Raw genomic sequence first — 25,641 nt, forward strand, 5'->3', positions numbered from 1 at the left:
AAAAGCCACTGGAGCCATAGGGCTAAAATACGTTGCTGGGAAGTGAAACAGTTGAAGGTGCAGAGGAGACAGGAGTTATCGCAGCATTGTTGGCACCAAAGTGGTACTGGGGGGCTTGAAATGGCCGTAAAGTGTAGGCTGGCGTTATTTCCTACACTGTTTCCTGCACCTTTACCATAATGCAGGTGCTGTTTGAGTGGGAGAGCTTCCCGGCATGTGAAACGAGGTGCACACCGGTGCCCACATGCCAAAATCACAGACGATGCTCACCAGCAGCTGCTGCTTTCCGAGTCCATTGCCTGGTTACGGCTACTTTCCTAGACCTTTCCTAGGGTGGTTTTTAAAGGTACTTTAAAAATTAACAGGAGCTGAACCTCTATGCCCCTTTGTGCCATTGAGAGAAAACCACTTTTATTCCCTTTCCTAGTGGATATGACCTTTCCTTCTCTCCCTTTAGACCTGCTGCATGCCCTCTGTAACATAGCGCTGTGCCTGGCTGTGTTAAAGCATGTTGGGAAGGGAAAGCCTGCTCGCTGTACAACTTTCTGTCACGACTCTTTCAGCATTTGACTCACAAGTGTAATTTGGCTTTATCACTCCCTAAGTGCACTGTAGATGCCTGATTTGCAAGGCACATAATGCAAACCATCATGTTACCGTGTGGAACTCCTTTTCCACACTGCTCTATATATGTCATTCAACCTTTTAATTTGATTAGGAGGTTAATTTGCATGGCACTGTGTGTATTCTTTTACTGGAATATATATACTATGAAATGTATGATGTAAGTTAAATCCAAAGCTAAAGAGGCCAATAAAAGCCAGTTCCTTAAGGAGGAAGAAAAAAAGAGCACAGCTCAATGGAAGAAAAGCTTGGTAGGAGTCCAGAGTCCTGACTCATTGTTAGCCTCAAGAGCGTCCTGACTAGCATCAACGTGTTGTGGAAGCAATGTGATTTTCCTACCGTATTAACGAAAAAATAATAAAATGTAATGCTAAAAACAATAGGGCATACCAGAAAATTTCCACTGAGGAATGGGGCTCTGTAATAAGCTCATGTCAGAATGATTTCCCTCCTGTTCTCACAATCTGAGCACACGGCAAAGCGGCACGACTTTGTGCCCACCGTGGAAAAGTAGGGAGCTCTTTTAGGTGCGTGGACTGTTTCCTCTGTATCAAGTGCTTCAGAAAGCTGGGAAACAGAATATGAAATATATTTCTATTTATGGGAGCCACCCAGTCAAGAGGGAGCATGAGGAATGCACTGTATAGCTGCAAAGAAGCATTAAGCCCTCATGGAAATCTGAAAAATGCCTCAATGTCTTTCTACCCATGTCTCTCCATAACTACAATCTCAAAAAAATATATAATTTGGAAGTGACGGTGTCCTGGAAGCTTGGCTAGTGTGAGCTCACAGTTATCTTTTACTTGATCCTGTGAAATAAATTATATGCAGCAAATCCCAACTGCAGATAAACTCTTCTCCATCTGTTTTCCTGTAAGAGAAAAAAATGTAGAATTACTTTCATGCAACAATTGCACAAGCAAGTCATAAGCTTAAAGACGAAGGAGAAGAAAGTTAGAATGTTTTCTGGTTTAATGCCAAAGATTTTTAAGATAAAAATTCTCTGAAAGTAACTGCCATAAACCAATGAGTGTTGAGCTTAAACAAGCCTCAAGTTAAGTTAAATTCAATTTCACTTAAATATTTCTTGGGAGAAAAAGAAAAAAATGCAGGAAAACAGAATCTTTATGTCTTAATTGTCATCTTTTTCCCACAATGTCTCCTAAGCTGAAATGAGGTCATTCGGATTTTAGTAACCAGTCCAAGTACCGTGCAAAATATATTTCAAGGCAGAACTAGAGTTCACATCTCAAAAGCAAAGGAGTTAGCAAAAATATAAAACTGCGTGAGAGAGAAAGGACTCAACGCCTAGGGAAGTATAGTTTTACCTGCCGGGAACAAAAAAGTTGGTCTGCATCCATTGCAACAGACATAAGCTAACCTCAGCAAGGGCTGCACACTAGCAAACAGCTAAAGACTGATCAAACACAATCGAAACTTAGAAAAATTCCCAAATCAGAGTTGGTCTTTCTTTTTAAAGAAAACTTTGCTACATTTAAAAATAAAACAGGTACAATCTTGTAATTGTGTGCATCAATGATGTTTGTAGTAAAAGTGACAGAATGTGCTTATACAGTTATAATTACAGTTTGCAGGTCACTTAAATGCCTTGCGTGGACAGTCCGTAGAGAGTATGACCAGGCGCTATGAATAATAGGCTGAATAAATAGGGAAGTTGTAGAAGTCAGGCTAATGAAAAATAAACATTCTCGTTGGGAAATGGAGAGTGACAGTAAGAACTGACGTGATCCAGTGTTTCAGGTACACAAGTGAGTGAACACGTACTGCAAATATTGCATATGAGTGTCTGAGAAACCTGGAAGAGGTCTAAAAAAAAAAATGTGTTTGATGGTTACATCTGCCCCTCTTTAATCACAAAACAATTATTTAGGACTTTGTAAGCAGTGAAGATTTCTTCCACTTTCATATTTGTTGTGGGTCTCAGTCTCTGTTAGATGTCCATCAGAAGTGCTTTAACCCCACTCAAAATTCAAAACCCAAAAGTGCATAAAGGGAAATAATCCAAATGTCAAATGTAACCGTGAGCAGTTAGTCAATCCAGCCGAACAAAAGCAATCAAGCCACAACCTTCTCTTTCCTCTTCAGAGACTCATGTACATCCAATAATAACCCACCATCAGCACTTTAAAGAAAGGGAAGAGAGGAGGAGCTGTGAGTTTTTACCCCATTCTAGAAAACAAATTGTCTCCAGGCATTTTGGTGTGAGTGCAGCAGCCAGTGACACCCCAATGTTCACAAGGTTCACGTGAAGAATCTGAATTACACCCCAAGATCAGCTGGAGCATATAGCACTGCTTGCCATGTGTGTGAGGAGCTCTGAGGGCTCCAGCAGCCCCAAAATGCAGCCTCTGAAGTTCTCCTGTTGTCCTGCAAGCATATCTTCTGAATGGTTTCACACTCGAATCAGTATTGGAAAAGCCATGTGTCCTGGTTTCAGCTGGGGCAGAGTTAATTTCCATCTTAGCAGCTGGTGTGGCTCTGTGTTTGGGATTTGGTGTGAGAACAACGCTGACAGCAGCTGATGGCTTTGGTTGTTGCTGGGTGATGTTTATAGTAAGTGAAGGACTTTTCAGTTTCTTGGGTGCGGGACGTTGGGAGGGGACACAGCCAGGAGAGCTGAACTGGCCAAAGGGCTATTCCATACCATATGACGTCAAGCTGAGTATATACAAGCTGGGGGAAGGAGGAGGCAGGGGGGACATTCGGCATTGGGGTGTCTGTCTTCCCAAGTCACCGTGACACGTGATGGAGCCTGGCTTTCCTGGGGATGGCTGAGCACCTGCCTGCCCATGGGAAGCGGTGAATGAATTCCTTGTTTGGCTTCGCTTGCGTGCGTGGCTTTTGCTTTCCCTGTTAAGCTGTCTTCATCTCAACCCACGAGTTTTCTCACTTCTGTTCTCCCCCATCCCACTGTGGGGGGAGTCAGCGAGCGGCTGCCTGGGGTTTGGTTGTCGGCTGGGGTTCAACCACGGCACCATGAATAAAGCAGATGAGGTTTCCTTCTGAGAAGGGACACAAGACAGCTCCTGCTGTTCTCTGCACTGCCATGCCCATGCCATCCCCCCAGCAGCCAGGGACGGTAACAGCACCGCTTTCATTTACCTGCCACCCCAATTAGAGTGCAAAATTGTAACTGTGGTTTTGCCAGAAGTATTCACGTGACCGTTTTGGGGAAAGCACTTGGTTTTCTGTTGACAGTCTTGCACCAAAGCCACTGGCAAAAATTTCTCAGAGTTAATGGGCGTGCTGGGCACAGAGTGAGGAGCTGTGCGCAGGCAGGGGACATCATCTGGCAGACTTTGTGGGGGTGAATATTCCCCACGAGCTGACCAGGGCTACTCTTACGTGTGAAGTTAAATAGATGCCTGCTTGCAGGATGAGGGGCTTTATGTGTTTATACATCCTTGAAAATCTAACTTTCATGCATAAGTACTTTATTAACGTGGTTTATTTCTGTGTATGCCTTCCTGTGTGCGAATGTATCACAAATACACCTGAAACCGTCTTTTGCACAAACGTGTTGATTTTGGTCTGTAAGAAAGTTGTTCCTGTATGTTCTGCTGGGCATTTCTTTTGTTCATTTCCTTTTGTCACAGGCTGACAGTACACTAGCTGCAGTTTTCGTGTCATCATTCTTGAAATTGCTTCATGCTTGGAGAAATGTGTAGGTGTTCTCTCTATGTAATTTATTTAAATAGTAAGTGAAAAGAGTACTACAAGGATAAAAAAAATACACCGCAAGATTCTGTTCTTTTTCTGCCATTTTCATCTTTCATTCATCTAATGAGCTTATTTTTACTCCCTGTCTGTCATCCCCCACTCTATATTAACAACTTCTACCTTGATTTCATTGATTCTCCTTGCCCACGATGGCCTTTTTTAATAATTTATTCAATATGTTTATTCTTCTGAAAGTACAGGCTGCCAAGAGAGGTTGTGGAATTGTCATCATTGGCTCGCCTAGACACCCATCTATTAGGGATTATTTAAGGATAAGGAAATCAATCCTTCTGTGATTCAAGGGGAGGAGGGGATGGATTAAATGACCTGATAGAATAGTCCCTTCTAATTCAAATTATTCTGGTTTGGGTTTGTGGGTGGGTTTGGGGGGGTTCTTTTTTTTTTTTTTTTTTTTTTTTTGTTCTAAATTCTTTTTGATCTCAATTTCCTAATTTTTTTAGATAATGTTCTCTTGTGTTCGTGTTCTTTGAAAGTATAGAGAATTTGCATGAACCAATTTTTATTAGTTCCCTTGAGAATGTTAAAAACTTCAATTAGGTCACAGTGAAGTCTCTTTTCCAGAGTGAAATTCCTTAATCTTCCTTAATAACTTAAATCTTTGAGAAGTGATGTTGTTCCACAATGTATTTTCCTCAAAAGTAATTATATACTGACTAAGTTGCTACATAATAGCCAGTGCTGTGTTGTGCTGGAAGTTAATCAGTCCTCGGGTTTTCTCGAGCCTATTAGCCCTGATGGGCTGGGAACACATGACTGTCAGTACCGAGTCGCAGGCTGGGAGATAGGAATTTCCAGCTTCCAAGAAGCCGGCATTTTCTATCTGCACAGGAACCTCTCGCAGTGTCAACTGATATTCTGGCTGTAATTTTTAGTAGATCTGCTCAATTGTGATTTTAGGATTATTTTAACAACAGCAGGCAAGGAAACCCATGAAGCAGGTATGAGTTAACAGGCTGAGGAATGATGCAAGCTCTGCCTTTTCCTTTGTGCGTGTATTATCATCTTTGCCCGGTGTCTGCTGTATTTTCCAGTAGAATGCATCAAGCTGTTTAATACTGTAAGTAATCAAAAGCTCAAATCCTAGTATTGATCCTGGTGTAGTAGGAAGCCAGCCTCTCTCAGGCCTGGTGGAGATTCCCCTTTGTGGCTGCCCTTCTGCTGTTTCTTCCTTCACTGATGTCAGCTTTGGGGTCATTACACAACCACTCTGCAACACTTCTGATTTCTGGAATTAAGGGAAAAGAGCTATCCAAATCCTCTTAAGAAGCTTTGGAAGTGCTGCTTGTTTTGCTGCGTGCAGCAGCGAACGCACCACTAGCGCATCGCTGGGAGCAGGGGCTGCTCCGCTTGATTTCATTTGCCTCTGTTTCCTGACCGTGAACTCGGCGTGCTCCTATGTCAGCCTCCAAAGGGGTAAAGAGAGACACGTTAGGCTAAAATGCAAAAATAAATTTAATGCCGAAACCGCTTGTTCCTTGAAGAGCTTTGATGTAACGTCAAGGACAGTTTTATCTCACCTGACAGTTATGGAGGGCTCCATGGTCCATATAGATGAAAAGTTTCCTACCAACTCTGTTGTAAAGATTAGGATAATCTGTTTGGAAATCCACAGCAAAGTGAGGGTTGAACGTGTTGGGCAGAGAGGTGAGGTGAGATCAGTAAGTGATCCAGTTTTCCCTTGCTTCTCTCATGCACACTATATCTCTCTGCTCTATGTGATCTTAAAAAGTACGGGACTGAAGCAAAAGCTCACAGCCCAGACACTCCCCAACCTGAAAGACTGCCATTAAATAGTTTCTCCTGTTTTTTAATCCCGGTTTATGAGTTCCTTTCCTTCCTGGATGTCCTCAGAATGTGTACCCATTTTACGGACAGTGAGATGCAGATGTTTTGCCATTAACAGCGTAGACATCCCACGCGGGCAGTAAGGGTTTGTAGTATCTTTCCATCTCAGCTTGATTGACGCTCTCCATGGGCACAAGGTGATTCGTACTGAACTTGCCATGTTGATCAGCCATGTGCTCATTCCACATACGGTAGGCAAGGGTGGAGTTCTTTGGAAGAAAATCAGAAGTTTGGTTACTTAACCGATTCCATTTGAAGAGAAAATCAAGTGGGTTTCACAAAGCAGCAACAGCCTGCTTCCTGCGCCTTCTCCTGCTCTGCTTTCTCCTGATGATTTTTGCTACTTCTGGAGCATTGTCTCTGCTAATAGAGGCACTTTAATAACTCAGTTTTCTGTGAAGTTATGATGAGAAGCCCTGCTATTCAGTCTTGCTTTTTTTCCTAGCGATTCTTTAATCTCTCTGTAATAATTACAGTGATGTTTTCCCTCGGCGCTATAGGCGTTATTTTGAGAGCAGGCACTGGTGTGGTGCTGACATTGGGGATGTGTGTGATTTTGGCAGGGAAAAAAAAAATCAAATATTTCTCCTCTCCGTTTTCTTTATTTCCTGCAAATCTCCATGCGCGTCGTATCTGCTGTGTCATCTGAGGTCACGTTTCTTCACATGCCTTCGGTTACAGCAGCCTGGATGTGGCCAAACCAGAACTCTTCCTGCACCCTGCGCAGAGGAACCCTGCCTCCCTGCTCCGTCACAGGCACACAAGGGACACCCCTTAGCTTTCTGCCCCTCTCGGTGCCTGAAGGAGGAAAAGGCGTAGGGGAAGAGGATGGGACCAGAAGTGTCTCAAATGCACCATTTCTATCACATAGTAACCTCTGGTAGCACTGGGCTGGGACTCTTCAGGGGGATGAAGCCATCTCCTGCACCAGCAGCTGCTGGTCCCAGCATGGCTGGGGTCACTCTCCAATGAAACACATGCTTGTCAAGTATTGGGGATCAAATTCAGAGCTGATGCAAGGAATGGCTCAAGGACAGCGTCTTCAGACTTTGTTTTGTATCGTATCAGGCTTCAAGTATTATATAGTGTTGCCACGCCAAGATATTTTTAGTGTCCTAGAGACTGGGAACAAAAAAAATATTTTGTCTCTTGGCTGGAGGATTTGCCCATATTTGTTCCAGTCTGATTTAACTCTAGTTGAATTCAGTGCATCCAATTTCTAGGCTTAGCTTAACTTTGGGACATACACATATTCTGCTGTACTTATTTATTTCAAATATTGTGCTCTAGCAAAGCCATCTCTGCTTGTAATAACTGAATAGCTGCTTTCTTACAACACCACTGAAAGGCACTGCAAGAAAAAGGAGGTCGGATTCGCAGGGAATTTTTTTCTGTTTTTTTTTAACCTGACAAAAATGTGAGTTTTAAAAGTTTACATTACAATCCTTGTTAATGTCAACAATAACAAAGTTCGAAGCAGGAACTGAAGTCCAGTGGCACTCAAATTAGTATTATAAGGAAATGCAAGCTTCTTAAGAGGCCTGTTGTACAGCGACATATTGAAGTCCTTAGCTGGAGTCTTAAGGGTCAAGTTTCTGGCACTATTAGTCATCTTATTTATATATATATGGTCACGTATTTATGTGTGTATGTCGCGTGTGTGCACACACACGCATGCACCCTGGCCAGTATTCAGCCCTAATGATGCACAGAGCCCTGCTGCAGGGAAGGCAATGGGACCTCGTGCCAGAATGGATGGTGAGTTCCGTGTTTGAAGGCAAAAGGGAACGAGCATGCTGGGGAAGGCGGTGTAACCGCTCAGGAGGCTGGTGCTAGTTACAAGATGTTTCTGTTTCTGTCTTGACATTGAATGGGAAACAAACTGGGAGGAGGAGGAGGCAGTGAGTGGAGAAAAGATCTTTTCCGTAGAGGTATTGCGGCTGCTGGATTTTGAGTGTCAAGGTTATGATCCTTGCGTGGAGCTCCTTCAGCTGAGAAGATAGAGACTCACAAAATGAATAGCATTTTCATACAGTTAAGGCAATCCTCCTTTGGCAGGAATAGATGTCCACCATTGTGGACACAAAGAAGTGTCAGCATATAAATCTGTTTTCTTCCAGCTAGCCAAAATGCCATCGCTGGGGAGCGCCTGCCCTCACTCTCCTGTTAAGAGGACGAAAATGACACTTTTTTTATAATTCCCCCTGATATCTGTGGCACACAGAATAAAGGTGCTAAACTAGAACTCACAGGTTTCACAGGAGGTAGCTTTGATGCACCAACATCAGTACAAGCTTTGATTTGGAGGAGCAGGAGACCTACACTTCAGCTGGCAGGGGTGTCAGCTGGCAACTAATGAAGACCTTCTGTCTTGACATCAGTGATGGGTTTGTGTGCGACTCTTGGTGTGCCTGTACGCAGAAAGGACTGCTCTGTAGTTGTCCTCTATGGAAACCTGCTATCAGTGGGTTTTGGTACCCCCAATCTGATACTAAGTGATCGTGGCCAGACTGTGGAGCAATGTGGTACAGCTTGTTTATAATAAACTTGGAAGAAAAAAAAAAAAAAAAAAAAAGGTTCTTCATTGTATCTCAGTGTTCCTGATGATGTGTTACATACTGGAGCTATTTAATCAAAACCATTAACAACCTACATCTTACAATGCTTTATAAAGCCAGTCAGTATCATGATTCTTATTTTGCAATATGTATGATTCAAATTTGATGGGATGCAAGTTGATATCCCAAACCAAGTTGGTTGAATGGCTGTTTGTGGTGGACAATCATATCAGCATGTGTGCTCACGCTGAGCACGAGCATTTCAGTGCCTCCCCGAAAACAATGCACACGCTGAACTCCAAGTGACCCTGTTGTCTTTGCTAATCTCTTGCTGATTACTAGCTAATCAGTGCCTTGTTTAGAGCAACTAAGCCAAAACCACTCTCTGCTATGCTGCACTTGGAAAGTGGGCTGCATTTTTTGGTCATCGTCATCACTGTGCTGCAATTGCAGTGGAGGTGGATGGTGAAACACAGGCTTGTGCCGTGTGGAGCCCCGCACCCGTGGGTAGCTCAGGAGTGTTATCTGTGGGCAGACTTTGCCGGTCCTTTGCTCAGTAGCCCCATTCGGTGAAGAAAGCAGCTTGTAAGTATCTGTAAATGAGTGTGAGTATCTCCCCACGCTGCATAGGAAGTGAGGCTGGAGACTGGGGCAGAGAAGTGCCCTCTGGGGCCGGTATGATGCATTTTATCCTCTAACTGCCATCCGTGCAGGGGACCCCCACTGAAGGTTTTGGTGTTGGGTCATCCTTATGCTGGAGTTGAATTCAGCATGGGGCCGAGGCGGAAGGAGAGGAGAGGAGGAAGGAATGCACACCTGTATTTCTGCAAATAAGTCACTTAGTAGCTGTTTGAAAGAAAGAGCACTGTTTAAATGTGAACTTATCTTTTGTTACCGGGTTTTCATGCCAGCAAGAGGTGGGAGTCATAAACCTTCCTGTGATAGCTGCTGCAAGAAGAGGATCCCTTTTGGCAGCATGATGCACGCTTCAGCAAACAAAGTGTGCCTTTTAAAAGCTAACGTTATCCTTGTCCTTGGCCAGAAGAGTGTAGACAATGGTTTGGCCTCTTTACCAGCATGTTTATTAAACAGTTAATCAGCTATATAAGGTTAAATTTCACCCTGGGGATTTTTAGGATGGACTTTCTGGTCAAACTTATCTTGCTGTCAAACAAGTAGCTATAGTTTTGAAACAGGAAATAGAGACTTTTTTGTGTGTTTTATGACTTTTCTTATGATGAGGGACACATTTGTGACATGAGCTATCCCGCAGAGCCTTGCTGATCTAAAAAGCACTGCAGTGACAGCAAGAACCAATGAATTACTGCAAATGTACTAGTTTCCACGCCTGAAATATTATAACTAATTTTCACTGTTGGTACATTATGATTGAATGGGTACTTTTTAATGAGCGTGAAGTGTGTTTTTCACGTTTTGGGTTTGTTTTTATTTTTCATTTTCCCTTCATTTGTTAATTTGCTAATACAGTCACAAGAATAATCTGCACTGAAAAGCAGAATGTTTTGTTCTAGCCAATCTGTACCATACACACAATAACTTTTAACTTCTTTAAATCTGCATGGAAAGGCTTCTGATTACAGGTGAAAATTAGTTTAATGTATCTTTTTATTAAAAATACTGTACCTTCTGATGTTACTGGCAGTTTCTGTTCATTTGAGGTGCCAGACAGGAATAGCAAGACAAGAAATGAGGCTTATTAGCAGAGCTATTGTGTAGGAATAAAGCTATCAGCCTTCAGTTTATTATCCCTCATCAGTAAGCATGAAAGTGAGATGTTTTTTATGGGTATGTACCAGAGTAAAAAGTATATGCCTGATGGTTTGAAATACAATTAGCTCTGGGTGAAAACACCATGGCCCCTCTATTATCTTAAGTTCTATAAACTATGGATTTCCGTGGACCACAAGGAGGGGAAAATGGGGCTGACCCCAAAAATCTGCTGACTTCCAGACTGGCTGATATTCTAATGGGTCTGTCAGCTGTAAATTTGGATACCCGTCCATTCACACATATCATAAACAGAGAGTATAAGCTAGCAGGGCTGAGCTTTGTTTAAGAAACTTGCCATTAGAAATAGGCCAGGACTTCACAATAAAAGGCAAAATGTATTGAAATTTATGGGGTTTAAAATTTCCTCACAAAGTTAAAATTAGGCTTGTGTTTGCTTTTTTGCGTGACCCTACTCACCTTTGCCAGTGAGAAGGAGCCAGTTTACGAAGGAAGTTGGCTTTTCCTAAAGGCAGATTTGAAATTTCATGCATGATGTTAGAATTTCCTAGCATTTCTGCATGCCAGGAAGAACTCTTTCCACTAATTTTCCCAGAAAAGCACAACATTCAAGGTACATAGTCTTCAAAATGCTGAGAGAATTCAGCTACAAATATTTGCAACATTCAGCCCTAGTTGTTAAAGTAAACAGTGCTCACAGTATAGATGGCTTTGCCTGGGACTAGCCAGACCAGGATATCCAAGTCCCTCACTTTTCTCTCTGACCTCCCTCGGGCATCCCAAAGAAATCACTGCGCCTCTATTTCCACACAGCCTTCCTTAAAGCGGAAGGTCAGAGACTGCTTTTTGCTTTTTATTTTTATGATGTCTTGCATGCAACAGGCCCAAACACCAGTATATTTTGTAGTTATTTTCATGCTATTCGAGAAATATCCGGCGATGATACAGAACAGGAAAACTGGACTGGAAAGGCAATGTATAATGCTTTTCTCCTAAACTTTCATCATTTTTTGGTTTTGCTCCTTGTCCTTTCCAGAAGCCTTAGTGGACTGCTTGCTGTCCATTTTTAATCCTTTCATTGCTAGATGGACCTCCTTCCTCCTTTGGTGTTAGAAACACTTTTTCTCCTTGGTCCTGGGAATTCTCCTCTTCATTTCATCTTAAATCTCTTGCAACGTGGAGCAGATTGTTTGATAGTGCAGGGTGACACATGTGCTTTTTTAAACAACTTTTGTCTTTATTCTTCTGGCAGCAAATGCCGCTGCTGTCAAATAAAGTAAAATTGACTCCCACAGGAAAGCTTAAAGAGTCAGATATGCCATTGCAAATTCTAGCATCGACTGTTTGGAAACCTTTTTCTTCTTGTTTGGCAGGACATGTGCTCGGTCCCTGAGCGCACTACTCAGAAGCTGTTACAAAATATAGAAGACAATAAACACTAAGCAAGTTAAAATTTTATCTGCACTGAGAGAAAGGAGTCTGAATGTCTAAGACACTAGAATTCATTTGACAAGAACAAGAGATCTCATACCAGTCTTGTAAATGAAAAGCTGTTAGGCAGGCAGTACCTTCCCCAATGTCATGTTTTTCTTAGAACTGGGGCATACATTACACACAAATTTGAGATTATCTCCAACAATTATCTAAAATTAACTGTGGTTTTCTAATGAAAAACATTAAGAGGAGGATCTGATAAGAAGTGGGCCTATTTATAATACTTGCTACGAGAAAGAAAGGTTTGCTACTCTGAGTGAAACCACAATGCACCATGTGTCAGAGTATAAAAGAACATTGGCTTCCTTTCCTTTACTTATTAGCAGCAGCACTGGGATTTTATCACATCTATCGGTGGTTAACTGAAAAGAGCCAACTCGAAGAAGTGTTCCCATTTCTGTGTTTCTTTTGGTACTGTATCAGTTGCTCTCTGAACACCTCTGCTCTTACAGAGCATGTACACACCATGCAATGTCACACATTGCAACTCTGAGCTCTCCTAGCAGCTTTCTCAACACACTGCATGTCAGAAAGGGGCGCCGGCTCGGACCACCAAAGCAGGTTCACTCATGCTGCAAGGTAACAAACCCCATGTGCATCTCGAGTCTGATGAGCATGGGGCTGCTCTGGCTGTGCCACGTGGGCATCTCATGGGAGTACCCTCATACAGCCACCGTTATCTCTGTTCATGCAGCAAGCCCGAGACAACAGAGCTTAGAAGCTAAAAACATGAGCTCCTGAAGACCCACAGGGCCCAGTTATTCTGCAACACCGTACTTATTTGGGTGTGACTTGGCCAGGGGAGCCCTGCTCGTGATTGATTCAAAGGGCTCCAAAATAAGCATGGTGTCCACCTGGATATGATGACTATCTATTCCCAGTTATGGAATGGGAATGGTCCGGAGCAACCCCTGTGTATGCAGGCTGGGAGTGAGATGCCCACAACACAGGTTACGTACTCTTCAGATCAACCCCTCTGAATCCTTGCAGCTCAGAATGACAGAGGAGAAGCAAACACTGGTGGCACACGAAGCGCGTTTCCCTTCATCCAGGCAGCAGGTGGGAACCAAGTCACTGTGTCTAGGGACTCCTGCATGCTATGCAGAACATGAGTTATGGGGAGGGCTGTGTCAGCGGAGGGTGTCGGTGCAGAGGCTCCTTTTTCCCAGTCACACTGTATTACAGGCCAGAGAACGAGTCTCCAAAGAGGTGCTGTTGTTTCTCTTTTGGCTTTTCGCACAACAGAGTTGGGTTCAGGGACCTGATTCACAAACAAGGGAGTTACAGTAAGGACCTGTAAGCTCTGATTTCTAACACCATCTGAAATCTGGCAGTTTCACGCTGTGGGTATCTACATGCACACTGACACATCTAAGTCCTTGAATTCCTTTAACGTGGGTTTGAAAGAACCCAAAGAGAGTGAGTAAGACTCACAAAAATCATGTGTCACCTAAAATTCACACGTTGAACAAATTCATCATGCTGATTGAACAAAACAGACAAGTCATTCCACTTAGCCAAAAGGTCAATGGCTCTTAACAAACCTTTCAATGAACCTACAAGGGCTTCTCATTTGTAGGAGCCAGAGAAACCAGGTGGATTTTGTTGTGAGCCATTTTCCATAGTTCTGCTTATCAGTCATGTGAGCACAGGTAATTATTTTCACCTCATGTTTGCTAGTGCTGATTTACTTTGCATTTGACTGGTTTTAAAAAAAGAAAATCTTTAATCTAAACCAAACAACCTTTAATGCAACCAAATGTTTGGATGAAGAAAGGGCAAATGTCTGTGTGTTTGTGAAAGCAGCACCAATAAAAATAACACAAATATCATCTAGTAACATAATGCCACTAGGCAATGCAGAAAAACTAAAAGAGGCAGGGTAACTTTGCATGGTTGAAAGGGGTTCCACTGTCTCCTCAAAATACTGGCTTTAACTGGTGAAGAAGTTTACAAAACTTAGATACAAGTTCTCCAAAAGGCTTGCAAATCTGACTGCTTCTTTTGTTTGTTTTCCTTTTTTACAGAACAACTTTTAACTTTTAGAAATTTCCACATGAGAAATGTTTTCTCAGCTGCTATAGCTAATTAGGAGATGCGAGGATTGGTTTTGTTATATTTTCCTCCAAATAGGAGTGAAGTTATTTCATGCAATATTTTATACAACTCTGCCGTGTGATGGGCTGCATACAGAGTAGTTTATTTATACCACTTTGTCTCACACCTGTTTGGATACTGGCTGTTTTATGGTATTTAAACATACTATTTCTTGCCAATTGCTTTATCTCCACAGTTCCTGCTTTTGCTGCAAATGTTTCTTATTAACTCTAAAAGAAACATCAATTGCTCCCTGAGCATTATTAGCGAGGACAAAAATAACATAATTGTTAGTTACTTCCAACATGTTATCACTGCAGACCTATAAAACAGACATTCTTTCAAAATACTGTAGGGGCTCTTTTATTCTGTTGAAAATAAATAATACATGTTTTAAGGACTTATTATTTCACCAGAGTTTTGTTTTTCAATGGAAAAAAAACCTGATTAAAAAAAAAAAAAATCACAAAGTTTTGCTGCTGTGAAGTGTGCTTTTCCGAACCGTTTTGTTGTGCCACCTCTGAGCACACCTACCTCCCCAGCTGCCAGAGCCCAAACGCAGAAGACAATGTCGGGATAGGACCCACACTGGGGTGCACCAGGTTATTCATGCAGAAAATGTGTAATCCCCCAGGGATCCCTTCCTCTGGTGTGAATATCCTCCCTGCAGCCTCGCCGTCGTAGATCTGATGGTGGGGATTTTTCCACCCTGCAAGTAGGAAGGAGGTGGGGGCTGCCCCTCTGCACGTGCTGTTGCGGGCTCCTACACTGTTCAGAGCCCTCAGGATTACTAAAGGACTTTGGCTCCTCAAAACCTCTCTGAGAGGAAGATGCCCAGGCTGCATCGGTAGCATGACTTAGATGAAGTGACTTCCCTGCAGTTAGGTAGATAGATGTTTTTATTGGGAAGGGGGCCACGTGCGTGCTTGTACTTCTCCTCCCATCACCCTGTCACATCAGACCAGCGACATGAGCTGAGCAAGCCCGGGCGATGGTCCTGTGTTCATCCACACCTGTCCTTCAGGCAGCCGCCCCGGCACCGCCATTCCTGGGCCAGATACTGACTCCTAACAACAGCCTGGGCTGGGCTTGGACACTCAGCCTCTGCTGACTGCCCACAAGCCCATATTGCATGGCTGTAGTGATGGCCGGGTAGATGCTAGGCAAGGGAAAAAGAAGGGCAGCGGTATGTGTCCGTGGCTGCAGAGCTGTGGGATTTTTACCTCAGCTCCTGCCCGCCTAGTGCCAGGCCTGGTTTCCTTGCAGTCATCAGGGAAATAGGGCTCAATCGCAGATGGGGAGCGACAGGACTGCCTGGAGAGAGGAGTCAATGTTCAAAGCAAACTGCTTCAGTCGGGATGCCTCACTTCATGCCTGGTTTCTGAAGTAGGTTCTTTTATCCACAGCCAGAGAACACACCGCCCTCCATCCTTCTTCCTCGGGTGGTGTTTTTACTGGAGGCATTGCTGGAGCTGAGCTTCATATTGTCCTGCCTTGCTGCTACTGTTTAAAACCTGTCTGACTTGAAGACATGTGTCAATGCTACGTTTAGAGCCCCAGCTTATCATCTCTTGTTTCTTTACAACCAAAATAGCACCATTTTGAACAAGCAAAGTACCTGGCTGTGAAGGTAGCCCTGTGTGAGCTCTCCAGAGTGAACCTTGCCTCACCAATTTCAGAATTTTTACTACAAAAACCAAAATTTCCAAAGGGTGGAATTTCTAACCTGAACTTGCCTTTGGTGATCCTCAAGGGCTGGAGTTTAGCTCCGAAACCACAACCTAAACAGGGTTGTTGGTTGGCCGGGTGTTTCTGCCATTTCCTTTAGGCTTTGCTGTATCAACATGAAACTCAAAAAGCTCAATTTGCATTTACACTCAGGTGCATTTGCACTCCCCTTTGTTAAAACAAACAAACAAACAAGCAAACCAGTTTTTCAAAGCTCATTCCCACCGAGCCTAATGAGAGGTTTCTTCCACTGAAACATCTGGTTTTAGTCACTGCTGGTTGGAGGATGCTGACAATTCCTTTCTTCTCAAAAAGCAGGGAAAGCGGTGTTAATCCGGGGCCTGGGGAACTACCATGAGCCCAGCCAAAATAGCTCTTGTGACTATAATCATTCATTGCTCTTAGATATTTTATGGTGCATCAGAAAATGGATTCTATTTATATGAGGATTTCTTAAACTAACAGTGAGACTTTTGTGTAAGCGAGCAGTAGGCTCCAAACCTGTGCACATTAAACAGGGATGTGTGACTGATGAATCACACGTGAACCAACAGTGCCTGATTTCATTAGCTTTTTTAATTTCTGTAATCCACACCATATAACAGAGGCTACATCTTCAAGGAAAAGTTTTTAAAGATTTGCAGAGGTGAAAATAAAACTTCATTTGGATGAAAAATGTACTGAGCTACCTGCAAAAGCACAGTGCAGCATGGCGTCGCTGCTCAAAAATGCTGTAAAAAGGTTCTCTCGTGCGCCGTGTGCTGCTGTTTGTAAGACTAGACCTGTAAATCACACTTCAGTCATGAACGTTTTCCAAGTACTTTCCAACAATATATCACATTGCTCAACAATTTAAGACTGCCTGACAGAAGACTGTGTATACTAGTAGCAAGTTAAATAGGCATGGGCCAGCGATACAGACCCATCATCTTTCCATAGTTCAGGCTTAGATCTCCTTTCTCACCCTTTCATAATGTTTTAATATATTTTTCTTCCTTGAATTTGTTACCATTAGGGAAGAATGAGCTAAGCTAGATTTTGAAATCCGAATCTCCTTGGGTTTTTTTTACTTCTAAGTCACTTCCAAGCCCAGAGGACCATTTGCATATGCTATACATATAAACTCATGAAAACAGTGATTCTTAGAAGGTTTTGTCCCAGAGAATTTGAAATTTCTTGATGTTTCTCTGCAGCTGAACAGAACCCTTGTCTGAATTAAGTCTCTCAACCGAACCTCAAAACCCAAACATACTGTAACTTGAATCCATCTCCAGGCACGAACGTGTTTCTCGCCACTCCATATTTTAATGCTTTATTTATTTTTTACATTGGCTGAAAGCAGTCCTGCTTCTTTGGTATGGACAGTCTTGTCCAATTCTCAGATGTGCACAGGTTGTTCACCTCTGGTTTACAGATGTTGCTCAACACAGCAAACAATATGTACACTCGGGGAAAGAATTTTCAGTGAAAGGGTTTGTATATTCTTTACTATCACACTGAAGATATAAATCCTTCCTTAGTATTTTCATCATCCTACACAGTTGCTGCAATTACTTATCTATAGCCAGAGCTATAGCTCTTGTTTTACTGTTTAATGCTTAAATATCCCTAACAAATGTCAAAGCAGCAACAAATTATGTTTTATCTATTTCGGTGCTTGTAATTAAATTGTTTTTTTCTATGGTGAGACAAAGCCAGAAAAAACCCAAGCACCTATCACAGATGCTCGCTGACTGCATATTTCCATCAGCATGCTGCAGAAAGCAAAAGCAGTTAATACAAACCTGGGTATAATTATTTACCAAGCAGTTTGCAGAGTATCCATGCCCACTCTGTTTGTAAACTGGCCAACATTTTGACTCACATTGGAGCCACATGTAAAATGCTGGATTATCTGTCATACAAAAGCTTCAGTGTAAATAAATAAAATTATGTAGGATGTCTCCCACAGTTTATACCACATCACAACTCCTCTTACACAAGACATCTGTAGGCACAGCAAAGATACCAGCATACCATCCACACCTTCATCATCCCCTTATCGCACAAGGCTGGATAGAGCTCTCCTCCTTGCAGACGTGTAGCAAAGCCAATAAAAAGTTGTCCATGCAGCTCAAGCACCGAGCAGACACACAGCGTGTATAAATCACCCTCCTCTTCAGCAGGGCAGACGAAAGCTCATCTCATAACTGCTCTCCTGCCAGCCACGGCAGGTTTACAGCCCCGTAACTCAAGCAGCCCTGTGCTCTGTGCCTCGCTGTGCCCCGCACGGGGAACGGTGCATTCCTGCAGCACCGCCTTCAGAAAATCATCTCTTTGGAGAGCAGATGGAGAGAGGAGGCCCCTGGCTTGCGAGGGAGATGCTGTCTCTGTGTGTGCCTCCAGGAGCAATGAAAACCACCTGCTAAGCCCTGCTGACACGGGGACCCCTGGAGCCCACTGCCCTGTAGGAACCCACCCTGTTCCTAGTGATGAACCGGCACAGTCCTTGCCCATGGATACCGTACCGCCCAAGTAGGCAGCTCCTGTACAGCAATGCCTTCGCTGCTCAGAGTCTTTCAATGCAACGTCCAAAATTCATTTTGGAAAGAGTATAAGGACCTGATTCAAAAGTTGTTAAAGTCAGCGGTGTGAATTGCTGCTGGCCATGGCCGTGCAGGGATGGCTCACGCTGGTGAGAAATCACTCCCTCCTTTCCAAAACGCTTTGGCTCATATTTTGCAATGTGTTGTAATGTTTCAAAAGCTTCACATAGTTTTAGAGTGTGTTCTCAAGCTTGGGAGGTGAATTGCTGGGAATTTGTTTCTAATGTAGGTAATTTAAACCAACTATTCAAAGATGTGACCTTTCAAAATAATGGAGAATTTTGACATATTTCAGATCTCTGATAAGACTATACTTAAAAAAGAAAAAAAAAAAAAAAAAAGCTAAGAAAATATCTCCTTCTGTTTCTGTTTATAAACTGAGATTATGAGGAGGGAAAAACAAACTTGTCTGCTTGCTTCCTTTGTTGACATACCAGTTTTGGTCAGAGAAAGAAAATGGACTTGAAATAAATTCATGACCCTTGTTGGTTTCGAAGGGGGAGTTCCCTTGGGAATAATATTTTTCTAGAAGCCTGCTGCAGATAATATATGTGCTTTATCTCTTTAACGATGACTGTTGTGATGCTCATAGAAGAGCAATTGCAAGCTACGCTGCAGCTTCAAAAAGTTGTACTTTAACACACCAATGACTATTAATGAAACACTTGGAAAAAGATTTACAAAGCCAGGCCAGCTCTTTAATTATTAGCTCGGCATTTTTCATTCAGTAGTTTTCTCCCTGACCTCACTGATATTTGGGTAAATCAGTTAATTCTGTTGAAATCTGTGGAGGTACATCGGTTTACATAAACTAGGAGGTTTTTTCTTCAGAAAAAAAAAAAAAACACCATTAAAATATATCTTAAAAGCATACTTACTAGAAGAGCTTAATCTCCATTAAAGTCTACTTTTTGGTTCTTTATGGTTTTCAAGTCCTTACTAAGAACCAGATTCTGAAGTAAGATTAGAGCAGTGCATCAGTTTCCAATTGATTGCCTTACAGATGTTTAAAAGGACGTATGTTATCAATAGAGATTATTATCGCAATCAAAATATTCAGTGAATGCTAATGTTATTCTTTTCTCATTTGAATATAAAGATCAAGCCAAGACCCCGCTTGCTTGAAGTCAGAAAACCCCGCTATCAGTTGAACAACCTACTCCATGAGTATTTTTAATAGAATTTTTTTTTTGCTTATTTTTCTTGTGGAAATCAGAGGGGATTTCATGTCTTCTAAGATCAGTACTTGGAAGGAGATCATCGCTGTCTCACATACACCTAGGCCTGAAAAACTAAAATGTCCAGAAAAGGAACTGAGTTTAAATTATCTTTCTTGACCTCTTTTAATAAAAAAAACCCCACCAACCTTTTTTATAAAGAAAAGATTTCTGACCCAGAAATCTACTATCTTACGGCAGCTGGGAGAGAGGGTGGTAAATAACAACATATTTAAAATTTGCATAAATAAAATACTTCTAAAATCAAAATATTATTGTTTGGTTACCAGCATTTTGATTTACAGCGCCAGCTATGCCTGGTGGCAGCCACGAGCGTCAGTCAGAAAGCAGCTACTGAAGAGGTTTGCTGTCTTTTATTATTTTTGCCATAATTTCAGTGAGCACGTTTTGTGCCAGTGGTCAATAGACCAGATCTGATTAACACTACTTTAGAAGGTAAAAGTCTAAATAGCAAAACATAGCTGAATCCATCACATAGCTCGCTTGGCTTTGGAGCAAGCCAGCAGGGGCTTATTCCTCTCTTACATGTGACTTGTCCAGACCGTTTTTCCAACTGCTTCAAAACTGAGCTGTCTATTTTTGAAGGGGAAAATAGAGATATTTAGAAATCTTCAGAAAGGAAAACAGATTTAGTGTATTCTTGATGGACCGAGCCATAAACATCCCCTTAAACCCTCAGATTTTGTCGCTGCAACTTTGCACTGAGGGCAATATCCCGGGAAAATACAGCCCTAAAGCGCACATGGGAGAGCCAAGACCAGTATGAAGCGAGCAGTCAGAATGCCATAATGCCAAATATAAGCACAACCTTGACCTGATATGTCCTCCACGATCTACTTAGCATTTGAGTCAAAGAGAGGAGAGGAGCTATGGGATAATGGCATGTGGGCCTTACAGACCCAGGAGTGGGCAAAAGGCATCGCTCATTATTCCGTCAAGGACTCCACATGCCAGTCTATGCAATCTGATTTGCAATCAATTGCAAGTGATTACACATTGTTTATCATCGATTGGCACAAGGAATCCTTGAGAGAATAATGAGCTGCAGCTGATGACAATCAGAGACTACTGTCTCGTTGCAAGTTTGATTGCAGATCCTTCCATTGGTGCTATCGAGCACCCACCACCACCACAAAGCACCACGGTAAATAAATAAATAAAGGGTGGCGTCAGAAAGCAAAACACTGAAAGCTCTTTGGAAAAATAAAGGCTGAATGGAAGTTCTTCAGTGTAATATTAGCAAGGTTAACATTATTAGAATGCTTTGGATTAGAAATATGATAAAAAGGTCTCGGTAGGTCTTCCAGCTTATCTTTTGGCAAAATAAGATCTGGATGGGAGGCAATCATTTATTTAAATAAACAGGCCAAAATTTGGGCCAAGGCATCTGAAGGAAATCTATTATTTTTAAGTAAAGCCTGCAGCCAAGTTAGAAGCTTAGAAAGACAAGGGGACATTTTAAGACAATCTGCTAATACCTCCTGGTTACCAGAAATTCACCTGTTCTTTGCAGCATGATCTGCCCTCCTATCAACAAACGGACAGACAGCAAAGTAAGTAATTACATCATGCTGAAACTGTGAGCATGATTAATTCGGTGTACAGCTCTTTCCAAATGAGACACCTGGTCCTAAACGTTCTAGAAAACAGCAGTTAAAATCAAGAGTAAGCAGCAGATTATGGCCGAGACTCTCAGAAAGGAGAGTCCATCACTGACCTTACACAGTGGTTAAAGGATGGGGTGTTAAGGATGGGGTATTCACTGTGTGCCTGACATGGTGTATGTAACAATCGATGACTGAGATAGATTCTGGAATTACAGATTTGCTTTAAAAGTAGCAGCAAATTCAATTTTGTGTTGTACCTGGCTCAGTACCAATGGAAATATGATGGAAAATATACAGATTTCTTTACTAGGGATTTAATTTTTTGAAGTTTATATTCAATTAAGTCTTGAAAACTTTTTTGCTGTCCCAGCATTGCCAGCAGGAACTTTGCCTTTGCTGGAACTGAAATGTTTGCCTTCTGATCTGGAAATCAGCTCCATGCACATGAAGCAAAATCATGTTTTGGAGCTCTTGTGTTTCATGTAGTTGTCACCTTGTTCTCACCGCCTCCTTGGTGGTCAGCTGTCCACCACTGACATGGTGGGTTTATTCCTTCTGTGCCAGCTTATATGTTCCCCAGTATTTGTGAGTCCTGTTTTAGCATTTCAGACAACATGAATTCCAGCTGGGCTAGCCCACTTTAGGTGATTATTCAAAAAAGGTCAACATACTCTAGCATGCAAAATTTTTTGGAGTAACTATCAGCCTGTGGCTGAATCTGATGCCTGGAGAACTCCATAAAGCTGTAAAAAGGAAGAGATTAAAATTTTTTATTCTTATGCCAGAGAAGCATCCAAGGTTTCATTTAGGCTTTGTTTTTCATGGGTCTTCCGGTACCAAGCTCCTTCAGAAACCCTGTCTGCAGCCCTGTGGGCTTTAAATAAAAACCTCACGCTCTTATTTAACCTTTGCCCAGTTGCCCAGGCAGAACAGACCTCTCTACAGGTTCCCCAGTTCATAGCCTAATGTTAAAATACACCCAGAAAACTCAGTGCTTTCTAACAAATGCCACTAAGCATGACTTAGCCCTCACCTTCACAGAGAAACATCGAGTAGAGTTGTACTGGCTTGTTAGCACAGAACACAACGCACTGGGTCTCAAACTGTAAATCAATATCTGTATCTGAAGAGTGACATTTCAACAGCTGCGGAATGCTGGAGCTTGTTAGGTTTTTATTTTGTTGTTTGGTTTGTTGGGTTTTTTTAAGTGTCAGATTATAAACTTCATAAATAAATGATGAGCACACCTCTTACAACACCACGTGTGTTTGTGTGTGCCTGTGTCAGCACCTCTCTGGATGTAAGCACAGTGACCCTGGAAGAATAGTCTCTGCAGGTTTACACACTTGCCCTGTGCTGAGAAGTTTTAATTAAGCATTGACATACCCTGAGCCATCTAAATAACCTCAGACCCTGGAGAGGTGAAAGGAATCACAGGAACATAAGGCTGGAAGAGATCTGAAGGGGTCATCTGGTCCATCCTCTTGCCCCAAGGCAAGACCAGCCAGACTTAGGAAATCCCCAGCACATCTTTGTTGAATTCATTCCTTAAAACCACCCTGTGATGGAACCTCCACCACCTCCTCGGGCGATCTGTTTCAGTGCTTCTACTGTCTGAACCATCAAAGAGGATTTTCCTAATATTTAACCTGAGTTTGCCTTCCTCCAGTTTAAACCATACAGAAAAATAACCAAACTGGCAAGAAAAAAAAAAAAATAGGAGGAGAGGGAAGGGTTTTATTTTAAAATGGGGAGCAGGATAAAGAGAAGAAAGATGTTTAACTGGAAAATTGATTTCAAAGGAGGTGAATGTAAAGGGGAAAGGCTGTGCTGAGGAGGACGGGTAGTTCCCTGCACGGAGAAGAGGCTGTAAGAAACATTTTCTGGGATGGAGGAAAAGAGTCTCTGAGAGTAAGAATTTTCCTTTCAACGAATTTCCCTTTCCTCTTTTATCTTCTTTATGACTTCTTTCTCTTGCACCTCTCCATACTGCTTAGCATTCCCCCTTCTAACTGTGCTATAGGTTTTTCCCTATAGTTATAGTTTTTTTTTTTCTTCTATAGGTTTTATTGACCAAACAATGTACTAAATTGTCAGGATGCAGCATGCCTGGGGAACTTCTGAGCATCAGTGATTTTAGCTGAATGCGTGCTCCAGTACAGAAAATTTTCAGATGTCTCACTATGTTTGTGTATATTATTACTTACACATTGTGAGGAAGCTCAAGAAGGAAAATGTTTAACCAATCTTACATATTTTACATAAAAACTGGCTTTTGAAAGGCTTTTAAGCATCGGTTTATTATCCCTCCCAACACCTCCCTGGAGCATTGGCAACCCTACTTTACATGAAATGATAAGAGCAACCCAAGCGGATGTAAAATGAAAAAATAAGAAATCAAATCAAAGAGGAAACACTGCTAAGAAAATATGTGTTAGTTTATTATTAGTAGGCTTCTGGTGAAAGACAAAAATAAAGTTTGTTTATGACTTTGACCTCTTAGATGTTGCAGCGACATTGTAATTTAATCATAAGCTAATAATTTACCAATTCCCCACTTCTGAGGAACAGAAAGCCATTGTGAGAACAGCAATCAATTTTCAGCTCTACTTGTGTCTTCATCATGGCTGGAAACCCTCATGTTTCAAAAGACCACAAGAAATCTGGCGAGGTGATCACACACAATAGGAGGGCTGAATTTATCAATAGAGTAATTTTCAGTAATTGTATTTGCAAATTGAACATCATTACAATAACAATAATACAAAATCCCAAAAAGATACTTGATGCTCTCGAGTAATTACATGCAATTAATTTGTATCTAATTCCAGACTCTGGCACGCTCTGTTCTAGCCTTTCTCAGAAATACTTGCTGGCAATGAAAAAATAAGATGCTGCCCAGGCCACCTCTGCTGGGAAAGCTTTATGTTGTGCAAGAAGGGTTCAGATTTGGCAAAGAGAAATGGTGAGTCTGCAGGGAAATGTCTGAAGGATCACAGTTTGTCCCACGTACTGTTATTCCAGTTCAGGTCTTTGGCTGTACCTTCTCACATTGCCTTTGTTGGCTCTTGCTGTGCCCCTATAGACCGTATGGACATAACTATTTTGCACTGGCCAAACGAAGACAGGGGGAGAAGACCTTCAACTCTTGTAGTGAATGTTTTCCTTTCCCATGCTGATGAGTGAGGAGCCAGAGGATTTGAGCCCCATCTTCCCAAATGGCTGAATGTTTGTCACCAAATAGTTTAGATTCCCACAACTTAATTGACGAAAGGAACTAAGGATCCTGCGTTATTTCTGAACCCTACCTTTTCTTCGCTAGTTGCAGGAAAGTTTATGCAGATCTTCAGAGAAAAAAAAAAAGGGGGAGGAAGGAAGAGTATGGGGACTTTAGAGAATGCAAAGGTTTTAGAGTCCAAAAGTAAAAATACCTCAAAATGCAAGGGCTTCGTTTCACAAGCATATATTTTAGACAAATCAATATTATTCAGTGTGTGTTGGCACTAAGTTCCATGTTATAGCTCACTATTGGTATTGATTTTCATCTACTCTTCTCTTTAAAGGTTCAGTTTCAACTTTGAAAGGAAAAAAGGGGTTGAGGCGGAGAATAGGGAAATTAGAAAGAGGGTAACAGAGCCTTGTACTGCTTTACTTCTTGATACACTGACCTAGTCATGGCTAAGATGACTGAAGTCATTGATTAGTGTACATCGATTTATTTATTTTTTAATTCAACCACTATCAGACGTAAGGAAGAGGTATGTGTCTTTATGAACAGATAGACATTCCAGGCGTACAAGCAGACTGGTTTGGTTGGTTTGGGGAATGCAGGGGTACTGTACACGAGTACCTGCAGCGGTACGCTGGGTGTGTAGAAAACCTTCACAGCTTGCTCTTAGCCTACCAGAAGTGATGTCTGGCAGATAAGAATTTACCAAAAAGCTTCTGGCAAGCATCTTGACTTATCTAACACAGCGTTGTTGCCTTGGGAGATGCTCGCGATCAGCGTAGAGCCATCCACCACCTCAAGCAGGTGCAATAAAAATCTGTACTGACCTACAGAGATGTTGGAAGAGGTGAACTTCTGCCTTAAACTGCTGCTAAGCTGGGTAGGGGAGAATCGGATCACCCTGGGGCAGAAGCCACGGCATCTCTGCAGGCAGCAGCGGTGGGGCGAGGCGGTGTGCAGGCAGCTGCCTGCCTGTGCTCCGCGCCTGGATTTCAATATAAAAGGCACCCAGACCAGTGCGTGCTGCAAGATCCAAAATCTCAAGCATCAGTTCTTGTTTGCTGTTATTATAAGCAGCCCTAAGTTGCTTTTTCTCTTGAGCAAGAGTGCGTGTGCGTATCTCTG

At 42.2% G+C, this 25,641-nt stretch overlaps 1 long non-coding RNA gene across 2 annotated transcripts in view; it reads right to left on the reverse strand.

Annotated features, from left to right (window-relative positions):
• The window catches only part of LOC308073059, an 85,425-nt gene that overhangs the window by 22,568 nt on the left and 37,216 nt on the right, over window positions 1–25,641 (reverse strand). For both annotated transcript variants that reach the window (XR_013931874.1, XR_013931875.1), the window contains one exon: window positions 1–25,641. This exon is cut by the window's left edge; it is cut by the window's right edge. This is a non-coding gene — a long non-coding RNA (uncharacterized lncRNA).

Source organism: Falco punctatus (assembly GCF_963210335.1).
Source record: "Falco punctatus genome assembly, chromosome: 14".
Taxonomy (NCBI): Eukaryota; Metazoa; Chordata; class Aves; order Falconiformes; family Falconidae; genus Falco; species Falco punctatus.